Source organism: Muntiacus reevesi, chromosome 16 (genome assembly GCF_963930625.1).
Source record: "Muntiacus reevesi chromosome 16, mMunRee1.1, whole genome shotgun sequence".
NCBI lineage: Eukaryota > Metazoa > Chordata > Mammalia > Artiodactyla > Cervidae > Muntiacus > Muntiacus reevesi.
In genome coordinates this window covers 5,851,565-5,867,729 of record NC_089264.1, presented here as the reverse complement: position 1 = coordinate 5,867,729, position 16,165 = coordinate 5,851,565, and the positions used below count along the sequence as shown (strand labels likewise).

General features: G+C 37.9%; 1 pseudogene; it reads right to left on the bottom strand.

Annotated features, from left to right (window-relative positions):
• LOC136148114 (protein LTV1 homolog) overlaps window positions 1–15,026 on the bottom strand; it is a 67,378-nt pseudogene extending 52,352 nt beyond the window's left edge.
• Window positions 15,027–16,165: the final 1,139 nt, after the last annotated feature.

Below are 16,165 nucleotides of genomic sequence, written 5' to 3'. Positions count from 1 at the left end.
CATCAGTTCTTCGGCACTCAGTTTGTAGTCTTTATTAAAAACATATGAGGCATGAAAAAAACAACACCCAGAATGTGTCTCTTTTACTAATGATGATGCTAGTTAACTGATGGCATAATCAGGCCAGTACTTCTGAGCTGTGATTCACTACACTATTCCTTAGACTGCATCTCAACAGATATCTGTGCTTTTTAATATTCAAAGTCTTAATTGACTTTATACAACATGCAGAGAAGCATACTTATCATGGTGTTCAAAACCTTAAATGATCTAATTCAGTGTGATTAAATGTTCCCAAGGTCCATGGCATCTAGTCATTTGTAATTTTGTTGCAACATATATTTGTACTTCAAGAAATATTAGTTGGTATGAATGTGAAAAAAGCACCCAGACATTACAGTTTTGTATCCACTATACCCAAGTGTGGGCTCCACAAGTGGCCCGTGGTAAAGAATCTGCCTGCCAGTGCAGGAGATGCAGATTCCATCCCTGTGTTGGGAAGATCCCCTGGAGAAGGAAATGGCAACCCACTCCAGTATTCTTGCCTGGAAAATTCCATGGACTGAGGAGCCTGGTAGGCTACAGCCCATGGGGTCACAAAGAGTCGGACACGACTGAGTGACTTCAATTTTTTTTTCTTTCTTTAGGGATTCCAGTGTGTATGTGAATAAAATAAGATCAAATTCCAACCTTCTTTATTACCCTATCAATTTTTTATTCATTCTTTTTATATACACCAATCTGCATTCATCACAGACCTACTGGGCATTTGTCAGGCATTGATACTAGACTCTGTTATGTAAGCTTATAATCTAGTGGAAAAGGGCATACATTAAATCAGTTGCAACAAACATAAATGTATGACTAAAAAATGTGAGAAGATTTTGAAATACTTTTTCTCATTGCTTTTTATGCTTTGGATGTTATTATTACTTTAAATTGAGATATAATAGGCATATTGCATTATATTAGCTTCAGGTGTATAACTTAGAAGATTCAGTATACTTTTATATTATGAAATGATCACCACAATTAATCTAGTTAGCATCCGTCACCACACATAGTTGCACATTTTTTCTTGTGATAAGAATTTTTACCATTTACTCTCCTAACAAGTTTCAGATATTCAACACAGTATTATTAACTACATTCATCATGCTCTACATTACATCTGCAGGACTTCTTCATTTTATAACTAGAAGTTCACACCTTTTAACCACTTTCATTCATCTGCTTACCTCCCAGTCCCTGCCTCTGGCAGTCATCAGCCTGTTCTTTGTGTCTTTGTTCTTCTTTTTAAGATTCCACATATAATTGAGTATTTATCATTCTAGGTCTGATTTAGAATAATGGCTTCAGGATCCATCAGTGTTGTTAAAAATGGCAAGATTTCTGCTTGTTATGGTTGCATAATTTTCCATTTTGTGTATCACGTTTTCTTTTGGATATTGTCTTTATTGCCTGTTACATGCCTTCATTTTTATTAGTATTTTTACCTTCACTATGTTATCTGTAAAATAACCAGTAAGAAATGATTGTGTAGAAAGAGGAAATCATGAAAACATTACTAGTTGATCTGGGTTCTGGTTTCAGGTTGGCACCAATTAGCAATATTATTTGAATAAGACATTACAGTTTTAGTCTTACATTTCCCAGTTGCAAAATTGGTCAGTTGTCTGAAGTCCCATACCTAGTATACTCTATGCTGTTTTTGAGTAGGTAATCTTTGCATTGTTTTTCATAAGAATGATGGAATTATTCTGTGACATCATTTTAATTGTGTTATATTTATTTATTTCAACCTATCAACCCATGAGAATACAGGTATCTTGAAGGCCAGTCCCTGAGTCCTTTACATCTTGTGTTCCTAAAATACTCAATGCATGCTTTGTTGAATGTTCAATATACTTTAAAAGTATATTTGTGATGGCAAATATTCCACAATGACTTTTCAATATAATCTGTCCCAGAATGACAAATTGAAACATAGGTCTGAAGATAAATATTTTTCAGGTACATTAAAAAGAATAATGAGTATTTTTACAAAGATTCCATTTTTAGGAACAAAGTCTATAGTTGTTAAGACTTTATGCAGAACAGCAATTGTGAATCTGTAATTTTATTTGTGTCCAGCAGATGCCACTAGTGCCTCAAATAAAACTCATGTGGCTAAATTTAGAAAGAGCCCACATTTAAAAGTAAGCAGATGTCATTAAAATCCAAGACAATATTACAGAATCATTCCGATCTTCAGTTAAATGCAAAATAAAATGACATGTTTATCTTTCTAAAAATGTCTTCAAATTTTCAGTTTGTAATTCTTCACAGTTATTCTAGGAAAGTAAAGACTACATAGAAAAAAAGTAACACAAACTGGGAGATTATTTCAGCAAGTAAGTCTCCTCAACGGTTAGGATGAATTCCAAAATGACTTTTTTAGATGTATTTTCCCTGAAAAGTTTATAAAAACAATCAAAAAAGGAATAGAGATTATTCAGTTTCTCCTTTTTCCTAAGCTGTCCTTTGTCTTCATTATAATTGGTAGCTCATTGACTGTTTACAACAAATGAAAAGACATACATTAGGTAGTGCTGAAAACTAGAAAAGGAAAGCAAGGGAGAGCCAATACTTCCAAAATTTAACTTGAGAAAATTAATGTTGTTCAAAGTTTTCTTGGCATTGAAAGCTTTGATTCATAATCATAACATCCTCCTTCCTGAATATTGTTATGTTCTTTTTCCCAGTGGACTGATTAACAATTTTTCTTTTCTTTTAAAATTAAAAATGAACAAATGTTTACTCACAACTTCTTGAGATCTTTTGTTTTTCTTTGATTTTTTAAAAGCCCCTTACTGCCTTTCTTTTTTAATATAAGAAACTAGACTATCTTAGATGTTAACTATTTACAACTTAACTAATTTAGATTCACCATTTCCATTATTTGAAAGTTTATGCTTTATCCAAACTTAATGGATTTTATGAGACTGACGTGCTGCCTACTGCGCTAAGGAGGCAGATTTAATGGATTTTATTAACTGATTAAAGTTCACAAGTCATATTAAAAAGTAGGATTTCTTAATATTTTTGAGAGGTATGATAGCATATTGTTTTAACATGTTATAGTAACTTATCTAATTTGGTCAAATTAATGATTTGAAACACATAACAGTATTAATTTGTCATTAGATAGATCTTTAATATATCACCCTACTTAAGAGATTTAAGAAATACTCTGAGAAGCTATTTGTTTAGAGAAATGTTATGGTTCTAGAATGCTTTAGATGAAATATGTAATTGTTTAGGATTAACATGTAAAGCACATGTGTGAAAATGACAGAATTTTGTTAATTTTTAAATTGTGTGATTTAATAGCGGTGTTCAAACAAAGGAACTGTGTAGCCTGTTGTGACTCCTCTGAATTTCTGAGAAAGCACTCCTTCTCTTCACCCACTGTGACTCAGTACTCATCCATTTCCATGTCCGTGTCTGGGGAATGCAGAGAGAATCAAGGGAAGGAAAACCAAGAATGAGATTCTCTGCATAAGAACCGCATAATCTGATACTGATAATTAAAGCAACGTCGACTGTGGGTGGGTGCAGTCATCTATCTGACGTGCAGTTACAGGCTTTACATTTGTTCATTATCTTGCAGCCATCCGAAGAAGAATGCACTTGGAATAGTGCAGCTTGGCCTCTGTTTTGATGTTATGTGCCCTGTTGGACTCATCCATATAGACATGTATGCTTTATGCTTTTCTTTGGAATCTTGAGTTTCTCTAACTTTTTTCAGCTTTAATTTGTTATGAAAACAGACACATAATCATGGGTTCAGTGCTTTAAAGAATCAAGATGGAGCTCATGAAAAAAGAGTACTTTCCCCTACTCTGCCTCACACTGCCCTATGTGTATTCTATAGTAAAGTGTGAAATGGGGAGAATCCCGTGTGTCTGCTGCGTGCCAGCAGCTACCTTGCAGGAGGGGGTGAGGTGACAGTTATAGAAAGAAGGGTGGTTGGGAGGAGCTGGAAATAGCACTGGAAATGTGGGTAGAGCTGATACAAATTTTGTGAGATAAGTAGAATTCTGCTGGTTGGAATGTTTTTTCAAGCTATTGTAGAAGTTGATTTACATTGTTTCCCGGAGTAAGTTCCATCCGCATTCCATCTCCTTTTTAGATGTCTTAAAAATTATTTTTCTTCCTTTCACTACTTGATCTGTTAAGCAATAGTAAGGTTTTTATGACTTTACTAACAATGTTTAGTCACATGAATTAAAATTGTTTTACGTCTTTTTCTAAAAGCAAGTAAGATTTTTCAATACAGAGGACCTACCTTAAATTAATAATTTAAAACACTTACTATCTACGGTATGCTACATTTGCATAGAAATCTTGGGCAGTAAGTAAAAACGGGATTCATTTTAAAAGTGTCTTTGCTTCAAGGCACATCTTATCCAATGGGGCTGTTTATAGCCTACCTTGTATTTCACTGCTTGTGAGCTCTGTGAGCAAACAGAATTTGCTCCCAGGGTGAAACACATGTTTATGGCCCTGAATAAACTTCTCAGATTCAAAAACTATTTGTGTGACAGTGCTGGACGAAGGAATGCTGGAGCCAAATGGGATGTTTGTAGCCTGAATTTGCATATCAATACCCAGACTCCCCTTTAGGAATACTACTGCTTCGTGACAATGCTGTTGTCTGAGGTCTGGGGCAAAGAAAAACCATAAAAGTTGGGACTCACTTTTCAATGCCCTCGATTCTTTTCTTGTGCTTTGGAAAACTGTGAAACAAGGTCACCAAGTTCCATTCTCCATAGTATTATTATGCTTTCAATGAAGCAATTGAACCTGCACGGAACCCAGACAGACGGACATCACAAGGACACTTTGTAGAAAGGCAGCTTCTTTAGAACATGAATGCTGAAGCTAGATTTGTGAGTTTCATGGGTTTGGGACCTGTATACTGTTTAAAGAACCAAAGGGAACCAAACCTTTAAACAAAATATGTAGAACCCTTCTGCCTGCAGAAAAAAAGTATAAAATTCTTTTAGCCATGAAAAAGTCAACCTAAGAACGTAATAGCTATTTGGAAATCCGGCCATGGGTACTGAGGTTATTTTGTAAGGTGATGTCATTTTCTATCTGGTTGGCAAACGGAAGTCTGTTGTCAGTCCTTATTTTTTAAATGGGATCACAGAGCCTGTTCATAGTTTTGCTGAGGTTTTACTTGGAGAAAGATTATTATTATTGTTCTTTTTTCTTTTTTTTCCTGACAACACTTTGGACTTCCTGATGGGAATTTTAGTCAATTTTACCTTATATTTTAGAATGCATTTGATTTCTTTAGTTGGTTAAACTCTATTGAAACAAAGATAAAAAGAAATGCATGTTTTCATATTACTGCCTTTATCCACTACTGCATAGTTGAAAATACTTTGTGAGAGTGCTATGATTGGAAATGTCAGGTTTAGCAGGATTTCTTCATGGGTAAATTTTCCCACACAACTACACTGTATTGTGTTCTCAAACTTTTTTTTTTTGAACCCACTTCACTTTACCAAATATTGTTTTGCTTTTTGATTTTATCATTAGTTTGCTTTTTCTGTGAAGTCCAGACATGTTACTCCTGAATGTTCTTTTATAGCAATCTCAAGAATCACTTACACCATCTAAAATTGTCTTAAATATAGAAAATGCTGTTAACAATATTTCAGTTGCTTTGTCCAGAGCAACTGTCCTGAGCAATTCCAGAGCAATTGTCCTGAACAATTTTCCTGATTCACCTCCAATTATCTCTTCATGCTGTGCTAAGTCGCTTCAGTTGTGTCTGACTCTTTGCAACCCCATAGACTATAGCCCACCAGGCTCCTCTGTCCATGGGGTTCTCCAGGCAAGAACACTGGAGTGCATTGCCATGCCCTCCTCCAGGGGATCTTCCCAACCCAGGAATCAAATCCATGTCTCTTACAACTCCTGCATTGGCAGGCAGGTTCTTTACCATCTGATTCCTAGTCATATCTCTATCTAGTACCAAAGATATGTTAGTGCACTTGCAATGTGTTTACTATCCTTGATTTTTACATAAAATTTAGTATTTTGACTCTTCTCTGTTTTTATTTTCTTTTCTGATATCGTCCTTCTGTTCTACTTCTTAAAATGTACATATGACCCTATTCCTTTCTTTCTGAATTTCATTTCTCAGTGTTTTCAGCCACCTTTAGGTCTTCACCTACAACAACCATGTGGAAGAGAACTCCAAAATGAGTTGGCCCATATTTTATTTTAATAGCTAAGCTGTCCATTTGCTCTTTCCATTGATTGTTTTACTTATCACAAACTTGGGTAGATTTAAAACTAAATACTGTAGTTATTTTCCTGTGGTTGGTTTTATTTTCCTATTTGTGCAAATTCTTTGACATTCTTTCCTTCAAAAGAATGTGTGCTGAGTTTAATAATCTCTTCTAATGAATAGAATGTGGCACAAGTGGCATGTGTGAGTTCTGAGGCTAGGTCATAAAAGACTTGGCCGCTTCTGGGCCTTGCTTGCTCTTATGTCACTCGCTGTGGGAGGAACTTGCCACCATATTGTGAGGGCAGCCTCACAGTCCATGTGGAGAGGAGCAGAGCCTTCCAGTCATAGCTGCAGCAACGTGCCAGCCATGTGTGTGAGCTCACGTGGACGTGGCTCTTCTGGCTTCACTCAGGCCTGTGGATGGTAGGCTGACGTCTGTCCCATTAACTGCATCCACATGAGAGACCCTGAACCAGAACCACCAAGCCAAATGGTTCCTGAATTCCCAGTTCTCTCAGAGAATGCCCGAGATTAGAAGCATTGCTGTTTTATGCCACAGAGTTTGGGGTAATTGATTATGCAGCTCTTTCACCACTCCTCCAAAATTCACTTGTTTTCCTCTATCTGAAGAACTTTTCAGTCTCATGGCTTCTTATGTTAATGTGATTTTGTTATCTGTCATTTCTTTGAAGTATGATTATCAGGTTACCCCCCAATTTAGCTCAGACTGTCACCTTCCAGATGGCTGAAATGTTTAGCCTTTTAGCGAGCCTCCCTGACTCCCTCCTTTCAATATCTATAGAAGATTGTCTCTGAAACACATGGATTCCATACATTTTCTCTGCTCTAAAAACTTTATAGTTTTCCCATTTGTCTTCAAACTAAAGCCTTATATTGTTAGTGTAATGTATTAGAGTCTTGTTGAAAACTATTCACTCCTAAGCACCCTGTTGATTTTGCTTTGATATTATTTTGAGACTTGCTTTGACTTCCTAGTAGGCAGAATGGACTTTCCACCCTCCATTAGGGGCTTGGCCATGTGACTTACTTTGGTAAGAGAGTTGTAGCAGACACAACATAAAGTCATGAAATGCCCTTAGGTTGTTGGACTTGCCAAATTGTACTTCTGTCATTCCTGTGAGAGGCACGTGACCCAGCTAGACTACTAGTCCAAGGAAGATGAGAGAAACACAGAGTATGCATAGGCCCAATATGATGTGAGGAGCTCAGCCCAGCCAGCCAATAGAGCTACCTAACCATGTCCACTCCAGATCATCCTTGGCCATCCCTGTGAGAATAAATAACTATTGTTTTAAATCACTGAGTTTTCAAAGTGGTTTATTATATAGTAACCTCTTTTCCTTTAACTTAATCTTTTCAAATATATTATTTTTTTCTGTTTAAAATTAACTCATTACTCCCTGACTGTTCTCTATTCACTAAATACACTTACCTATTCCTATGGACACTTTTACATTTTCTCACATATCCTTTACTGTCTTTTTTAATAATAAGCAGTATTTATTAAATTATTAGTAACTGAAGCTGCAATATTATCACTTTTATGACATCTGATAGAGGCGATATTATTGTTCATTTTAAAGGTGAGAGAGCTAGCTTAAAAGTTTGTCCAAATTCACATGGTAAGTAAGAGCAGGACTTGAACTCAAGGTTTTGTGATTAAAAAATAATTTACTCATGACCAAGATACTGTATTCCTGTTTCAGCTTCAATGCTTTCTGATAACAGTAATCCATAGATTATGCTTTTTTCAATTCCAAACGAATTTACTATTCCAAGCAGTAATCATTTTTATAATATTTTTAATTAATTAATTAATTTTAATTGGATGCTAATTATTTTACAATATTATAGTGGTTTTCCCCATACATTGACATAAATCAGCCACAAATGTACACATGTGCCCCATCCCAAAACCCCCTCCCAACTCCATCCCCATCCCATCCCTCTGGGTTGTCCCAGTGCACCATCTTTGAGTGCCATGTTTCATGCATTGAACTTGGACTGGTCATCTATTCCACATATGGTATATACATGTTTCAATGCTATTCTTTCAATCATCCCACCCTCGCCTCATCCCACAGAGTCCAAAAGTCTGTTCTTTATATCTGTGTCTCTTTTGCTGTCTCACATATAGGGTCATCATTACCATCTTTCTAAATTCCATATATATGCATTAATATACTATATTGGTGTTTTTCTTTCTGGCTTACTTCACTCTGTATAATAAGCTCCAGTTTCATCCACCTCATTAAAACTCATTCAAATGCTTTCTTTTCAATTGCTGAGTAATATTCCTTTGTGTACATGTACCAAAACTTTCTTATACATTTGACTGCCAGTGGGCATCTAGGTTGCTTCTATGTCCTGGCTATTGTAAACAGTGCTGCAGTGAACATTGGGGTACACGGGTCTTTCAATCCTGGTTTCCTTGGTATGTATGCCCAGCAATGGGACTGCTGGGTCGTATGGCAATTCTATTTTCCATTTTTTAAGGAATCTCCATGCTGTTCTCCACAGTGACTGTACCAGTTTGCTTTCCCACCAACTGCGTAAGAGGGTTTCCTCTTCTCCACACCCTTTCCAGCATTTATTGTCTGTAGACTTTCTGATGGCAGCCATTCTGAGTGGTGTGAGATGGTACCTCATTGTGGTTTTCATTTGCATTTCTCTGATAATGAGTGATGCTGAGCATCTTTTCATGTGTTTGTTAGCCATCTGTATGTCTTCTTTGCAGAAATGTCTGTTTAGTTCTTTGGCCCACTTTTTGATTGGGTAGTTTATTTTTCTGGTATTGAGCTGCATGAGCTGCTTGTGTATTTTTGAGATTAATTCTTTTACAGTTGCTTTGGTTGTTATTATTTTCTCCCATTCTGAAGGCTGCCTTTTTTTTCTGAAGGCTGTCTTTTCACCTTGCTTATAGTTTCCTTCGTTGTGCAAAAGTTTTTAAGTTTAATTTGGTCCCATTTGTTTTTGCTTTTATTTCCATTACTCTGGGAGGTGGGTCATAGAGGATCTTTCTGTGATTTATGTCAGAGAGTGTTTTGCCTATGTTTTTCTCTAGGAGCTTTATAGTTTCTGGTTTTACATTTAGATCTTTAATCCATTTTGAGTTTATTTCTGTGTGTGGTGTTAGAAAGTGTTCTAGTTTCATTCTTTTACAGGTGGTTGACCAGTTTTCCCAGCACCACTTGTTAAAGAGATTGTCTTTTCTCCATTGTATATTTTTGCCCCCTTTGTCAAAGATAGGGTGTCTATAGGTACATGGATTTATCTCTGGGCTTTCTATTTTATTTCATAATTCTGTCTTTGTGCCAGTGCCATACTATCTTGATGACTGTAGCTTAGTAGTATAGTCTGAAGTCAGGCAGGTTGATTCCTCCATTTCTACTCTTCTTTCTCAAGATTGCTTTGGCTATTCAAGGTTTTTTGTATTTCCGTACAAACTGTGAAATTATTTCTTCTGGTTCTGTGAAAAATACCATTGGTAGCTTGATAGACACTGCATTGAATCTATAGATTGCGTTGGGTATATACTTATTTTCACTATGTTGATTTTTTTCATCCATGAACATGGTATATTTCTCCATTTATTTGTGTCATCTTTGATTTCTTTCATCAGTGTTTTACAGTTTTCTATGTATACGTCTTTTGTTTCTTTAGATAGCTTTATTCCTAAGTATTTTATTCTTTTTGTCTCAATGGTTAATAGGATTGTTTCCTTAATTTCTGTTTTCTCATTGTTCATGTATAGGATGCAAGGGATTTCTGTGTGGTAATTTTATATCCTGCAACTTTACTATGTTCATTGATTAACTCTAGTAATTTTCTGGTAGAGTTTAGGGTTTTCTATGTAGAGGATCATGTCATCTGCAAACAGTGAGAGTTTCACTTCTTCTTTTCCTATCTGGATTCCTTTTATTTCTTTTTCTGCTCTTATTGCTGTGGCCAACACTTCCAAAACTATGTTGAATAGTAGTGGTGAGAGTGGGCACCCTTGCCTTGTTCCTGACTTTAGAGGAAATGCTTTCAATTTTTCACCCATTGAGGATAATGTTTTCTGTGGGTTTGTCATATATAACTTTTATTATGTTGAGAGTATGTCCCTTCTATTCCTGCTTTCTGGAAAGTTTTTATCATAAATGGATGTTAAATTTTGTCAAAGGCTTTTTCTGCATCTATTGAGATAATCATATGGTTTTTATCTTTCGATTTGTTAATGTGGTGTATTACATTGATTGATTTGTGGATATTAAAGAATCCTTGCATCCCTGGGACAAAGCCTACTTGGTCATGGTGTATGATCTTTTTAATACGTTGTTGGATTCTGTTTGCTAGAATTTTGTTAAGGATTTTTACATCTATGTTCATCAATGATATTGGCCTGTAGTTTCCTTTTTTTGTGTGGCATCTTTGTCAGGTTTTGGTATTAGGGTGATGGTGGCCTCATAGAATGAGTTTGGGAGTTTACCTTCTTCTGCAATTTTCTGGAAGAATTTGAGTAAGATAGGTGTTAGCTCTTCTCTAAATTTTTGGTAGAATTCAGCTGTGAAGCCATCAGGTCCTGGTTTTGTTTGCTGGAAGATTTCTGATTACAGTTTCCATTTCTGTGCTTGTGATGGGTCTGTTAAGATTTTCTATTCCTTCCTGGTTCAGTTTTGGAAAGTTATACTTTTCTAAGAATTTGTCCATTTCTTCCAAGTTGTCCATTTTATTGGCATATAGTTGCTGATAGTAGTCTCTTATGATCCTTTGAATTTCTGTGTTGTCTGTTGTGATCTTTCCATTTTCATTTCTAATTTTGTTGATTTGATTCTTCTCCCTTTGTTTCTTGATGAGTCTGGCTAATGGTTTGTCAATTTTATTTATATTCTCAAAGAACCAGCTTTTAGTTTTGTACATTTTTACTAGAGTCTCTCTCTCTCTCTCTTATTTTCATTTATTTCTGCTCTAATTTTTTAAGTTTTCTTTCCTACTACTGACCCTGGGGTTCTTCATTTCTTCTTTTTTTAGTTGCTTTAGGTGTAAAGTTAGGTTATTTATTTAATTTTTCTCTTGTTTCTTGAGGTAAACTTGTATTGCTATGAGCCATCCCCTTAGCACTGCTTTTACTGAATCCCATAGGTTTTGGGTTGTTGTGTTTTCATTTTCATTTGTTTCTATACATATTTTGATTTCCTTTTTGATTTCTTCCATGATTTGTTGGTTATTCAGAAGCGTGTTGTTTAGCCTCCTTATATTTGTATTTTTAGTAGTTTTTTTCCTGTCATTGACATCTGATCTTACTGCATTGCGATCAGAAAACATGCTTGGCATGATTTCAGTTTTTGAATTTACCAAGTCTAGATTTATGGCCCAGGATGTGATCTATCCTGGGGAATGTTCTGTGTGCACTTGAGAAAAATGTAAAATTCATTGTTTTGGTGTGAAATGTCCTATAGGTATCAGTTATGTCTACTGGTCTATTGTATCATTTGAAGTTTGTGTTTCCTTGCTAATTTTCTGTTTAGTTGATCTATCCATAGGTGTGAGTGGGGTGTTAAAGTCTCCCACTATTATTGAGTTGCTGTTAATTTCCCCTTTCATACTTGTTAGTGTTTGCCTTACATATTGCAGTGCTCCTATGTTGGGTGCATATATATTTATAATTGTTATATCTCCTTCTTGGATTGATCCTTTGATCATTATGTAGTGTCCTTCTTTGTCTCTTTTCAAGGCCTTTATTTCAGTCTATTCTATCTGATATGAGTATTGCTACTCCTACTTGCTTTTGGTTTCCATTTGCATGAAATATCTTTTTCTAGCCCTTCACTTTCAGTCTATATGTGTCCCTTGGTTTGAGGTGGGTCTCGTAGACAGCATATATAGGGGTGTTGTTTTTGTATCCATTCAGCCTGTCTTTGTCTTTTGGTTGGGGCATTCAACCCATTTCCACTTAAGGTAATTATTGGTAAACATGATCCCGTTGCCCTTTACTTTGTTGTTTTGGGTTCAAGTTTATAAATCTTTTCTGTGTTTCCTGTCTAGAGAAGGTACTTTAGCATTTGTTGAAGAGCCGGTTTGATGGTGCTGAATTCTCTCAGCTTTTGCTTGTCTGTAAGGCTTTTGATTTCTCCTTCATATTTGAATGAGATCCTTGCTGGGTACAGTAATCTGGGTTGTAGGTTTTTCTCTTTCATCACTTAAGTATGTCCTGCCATTACTTTCTGGCCTGAAGAGTTTCTATTGAAAGATCAGCTGTTATCCTTATGAGGATCCCCTTATGCATTATTTGTTTCTTTTCCCTTGCTGCTTTCAATATTTGTTCTTTTTGTTTGATCTTCATTAGTTTGATTAATATGTGTCTTGGTGTGTTTTGCCTTGGGTTTATTCTGTTTGGGACTCTCTGGTTTTCTTGGACTTGGGTGGCTATTTCCTTACCCATTTTAGGAAAGTTTTCAACTATTATCTCCTCAAGTATTTTCTCATGCCCCTTCTTTTTGTCTTCTTATTCTAGGACTGCTATGATTTGAATGTTGGGGTGTTTAACATTGTTCCAGAAATCTCTGAGGTTGTCCTCATTTCTTTTAATTCTTTTTTCCTCTCTGCTTCATTTATTTTCACCATTTTATCTTCCACCTCAATTACCCTATCTTCTGCCTCAGTTATTCTACTGTTGTTTACCTCCAGTGTGCTTTTGATCTCATTTATTGCATTATTCATTATTGGTTGACTCTTCTTTATTTCTTCTAGGTCCTTGTTAAACATTTCTTGCATCTTCTCAATCTTTGTCTCTATTTATCTGTGATTTCATTTTGTTTTCAGGATTTTGGATCATCTTGACTATCATTCTGAATTCTTTTTCAGGTAGACTCCTTATCTCCTCCTCTTTGGTTTGGTTTGGTGGGCATTTATCATGTTCCTTTACCTGCTGAATATTTCTCTGCCTTTTCATTTTGTTTAGATTGCTGTGTTTGGGGTGCCCTTTCTGTAGGCTGGAAGTTTGTGGTTCCTCTTTTTTGTGGCGCCTGCTCCCTGTTGATGGGGTTGGACTAGTGGCTTGTCAAGGTTTCCTGGTAAGGGGAACTCGCATCTGTGTTCTGGCAAGCGAAGCTGGATCTCTTCTCTCTGAAGGGCAATGAAGTGTCCAGTAGTGAGTTTTGGGGGTGTCTACGGGTTTCACCTGGCTTTGGGCAGGCTGTCTTTTAATGTTCAGGGTTCTGTTCCTGCTTTGTTGGAAAATTAGCATGTTATGTCTTGCTCTGGAACTTTTGGCTCTTGGGTGGAGCTTGGTTTCAGTGGAGGTATGGAGGCTTTTGGGTGAGCTTTGTCTATTAATGTTCCCTGGAATCAGGAGTTCTCTGATGTTCTCAAGTTCTGGAGTTAAGCCTCCTGCCTCTGGCTTTCAGTGTCATACTTGTAATGCCTCAAGACTTCTCCATCCATACAGCACAGATGATAAAACATCTACGTTAATGGTGAAACAATTCTCCACAGTGAGGGACATGAAGAGAGGTTCACAGAGTTACATGGAGACAAGAAGTGGAAGGAGGGAGATAGAGGTGACCAGGTGGAGAAGAAGGGGAGTCAAAAGGGGAGAGAACAGTCTAGCCAGTAGTCAGTTCCCTAAGTGCTCTTCACAGCCTGGAACACCCAGAGAGAGTCACAGAATTAAGTAGAGAAGAGTAGGGGGAGGGAGGAGATAAGGGTGATAAGGAGAAAAAGGAGAATCAAACGGGGAGAGAGCAATCAAGCCAGTATTCACTCCCCAGGTGAAAATGGATACTGAAGGTTGGATTCTTAAAGGTACAAAATCAATAACAAATAGCAAAAATCAAAGATTATAAATCTAGAGTAGAGGTTAGACTCTCAAAAACATATTAAAAATACAAAAGAAATCAATCACAAAATTATAAAATATATATATATATATATGAAGCTTGCTTTAAAAATGGGGTCTTTTTTTTTTTTTTTACAAGGTTATAGTAGGTTATAAAAATGAAAATTAAAGGAGTAATAAAGAACTTTAAAAAATTAAAAAATGATAATAGTAAAACTATATCTAGGAATTTCTCCTGAGCTGTTGTGGGCACTGTGGGGTCAGTTGAGTTTCGGATAGTTCCTTGTTCCAGCTTGTATTTGTTCTCAAGTTCTATAGGCCCCCTCCTGATGCTTAGTCATTGTTAACTACAGGCTTTTAATCTGTTGCACCTGTCGCTTCCAGAGCGATTCCCTCTTTATTTTGGCTTCCTCTCTTTGCAAGTCTCTTCAGTGTTAATTTCTGCCCTGACACAAGGGGGCGAAGGCGGTCACCTATTTAGACTCGCTTGTTCAGTTGTGCTTTGGGGAGGGACACTGCAAACAAACATTGCTGGCGTGTGTGGGGAGTGCGCGCAGTGTGGCCCACCCTGAGTTTTCCCCAGCTCGAGGTGGCGTGTGCTTCCTGGGTCTACACTGCTCGGGCTCCCCGGTGCTTTCCAGGGGCGCTGTACAGAGGCGCTGTCACAGGTGGGCCCTGGGTTTCATGCCCTTCCCAGGTCTCAGCAGCTCAGGGGACCAGGTGCTTGGTGCGCGCACTGTCCCAGGGGGGCCGTGCATCTGCATCACCTCCCCGTCCTGGCTGCTCGGTTTCCCGGGTGCGCCGTGAGAGCACGGTCTCAGGTGTGCCGTGTGTCTCCTCCAGGGAGCTGATCTCAGGCTGCGACCCTCCTGGCGGATGTCGACCATCCAGCATCCCAGGACGTGGTTAGCAACTGGGATTAGCTCACAGTTTGGTGGAAGATGCCCTCTCTGGGGCTGAGAGTGCAGCAGCCGCTTGCCTTCCACCCTGCCTATCTCACGCCTGCCTCTCTGCCTCCGGCAGGGGGTGGGGAGAGGTCTGTATGCACCTGGCTAGCTCTCCTTTGGTGTTCGCTCAATGCTTTGTTCTGTGAGCAGGCCAGGCTGTGCGTTAGAGCCTTTCTTAGGAAAGTTCTCTTTCTTTTTTCTCTCTGGTGATCCAAGTTTGAGTTTCTATCTCACGTTAGCCCCCTCAGATTGTCCTCAGGGCACTCAGGCCCGGTCCTTACCCTAAGCACCAATGATGCAGCCGCCGCCTCCCTGTCCAGCCCTGGCTCGCTGGTGGTGGACGCGAGCATCTGGGCTACTTCTCTGCTGGCAGTCGAGGTTAGGCGCATTTTCTGTGGGTTTTTTCCCCTCCCCACCTCTGGTTATGTTGCCCTCTGAGATTCCAAAACTCCCCACAGATCCGCCTGTGAGAGGGTTTCCTACTATTTGGAAACTTCTCCTTCAGGACTCCCTCCCCAGGACGGGTCTCCATCCCTAACTCTTTTGTCTCTCGTTTTGTCTTTTATATTTCGTCCTACCTCCTTTCAAAGAGAATGGGCTGTCTTTCTGGGTGCCTGGTGTCCTCTGCCAGAGTTCAGAAGTTGTTTTGTGGAAGCTGCTCAGCATTCAAATACTGTTTTGATGAATTTGTGGGGGAGAAAGTGGTCTCCCCATCCTAGTCCTCCACCATCTCGGGGACCCCCCCATTTTTATAATATTAGTGAGTAGTGTTTCTTTAATATTTTATAACATTGTATGTTGTAATCTTTATTCAATCCTCATACTCTCTTCTTGAAGAATGCATGATTATTATTTTCTCTGTAAGGAAAACAAGAATCTGAAGTTAAATAGTTTGGTCTGAAACATTGAGCTCTACATGGTGGACCTAAAAGAGAGATGTCATAGGCTGAATTGTGTCCGCCCCCCGCCAATTCATACGTTGAAGCCTTAGTCCCCAGTGTGATGGTATTTGGACTTGGGGTCTTTCATGTTGTAATAAAATTTAAATGGTGTTGTATGCATGGGGCCCTGATCTCTCATAACTGA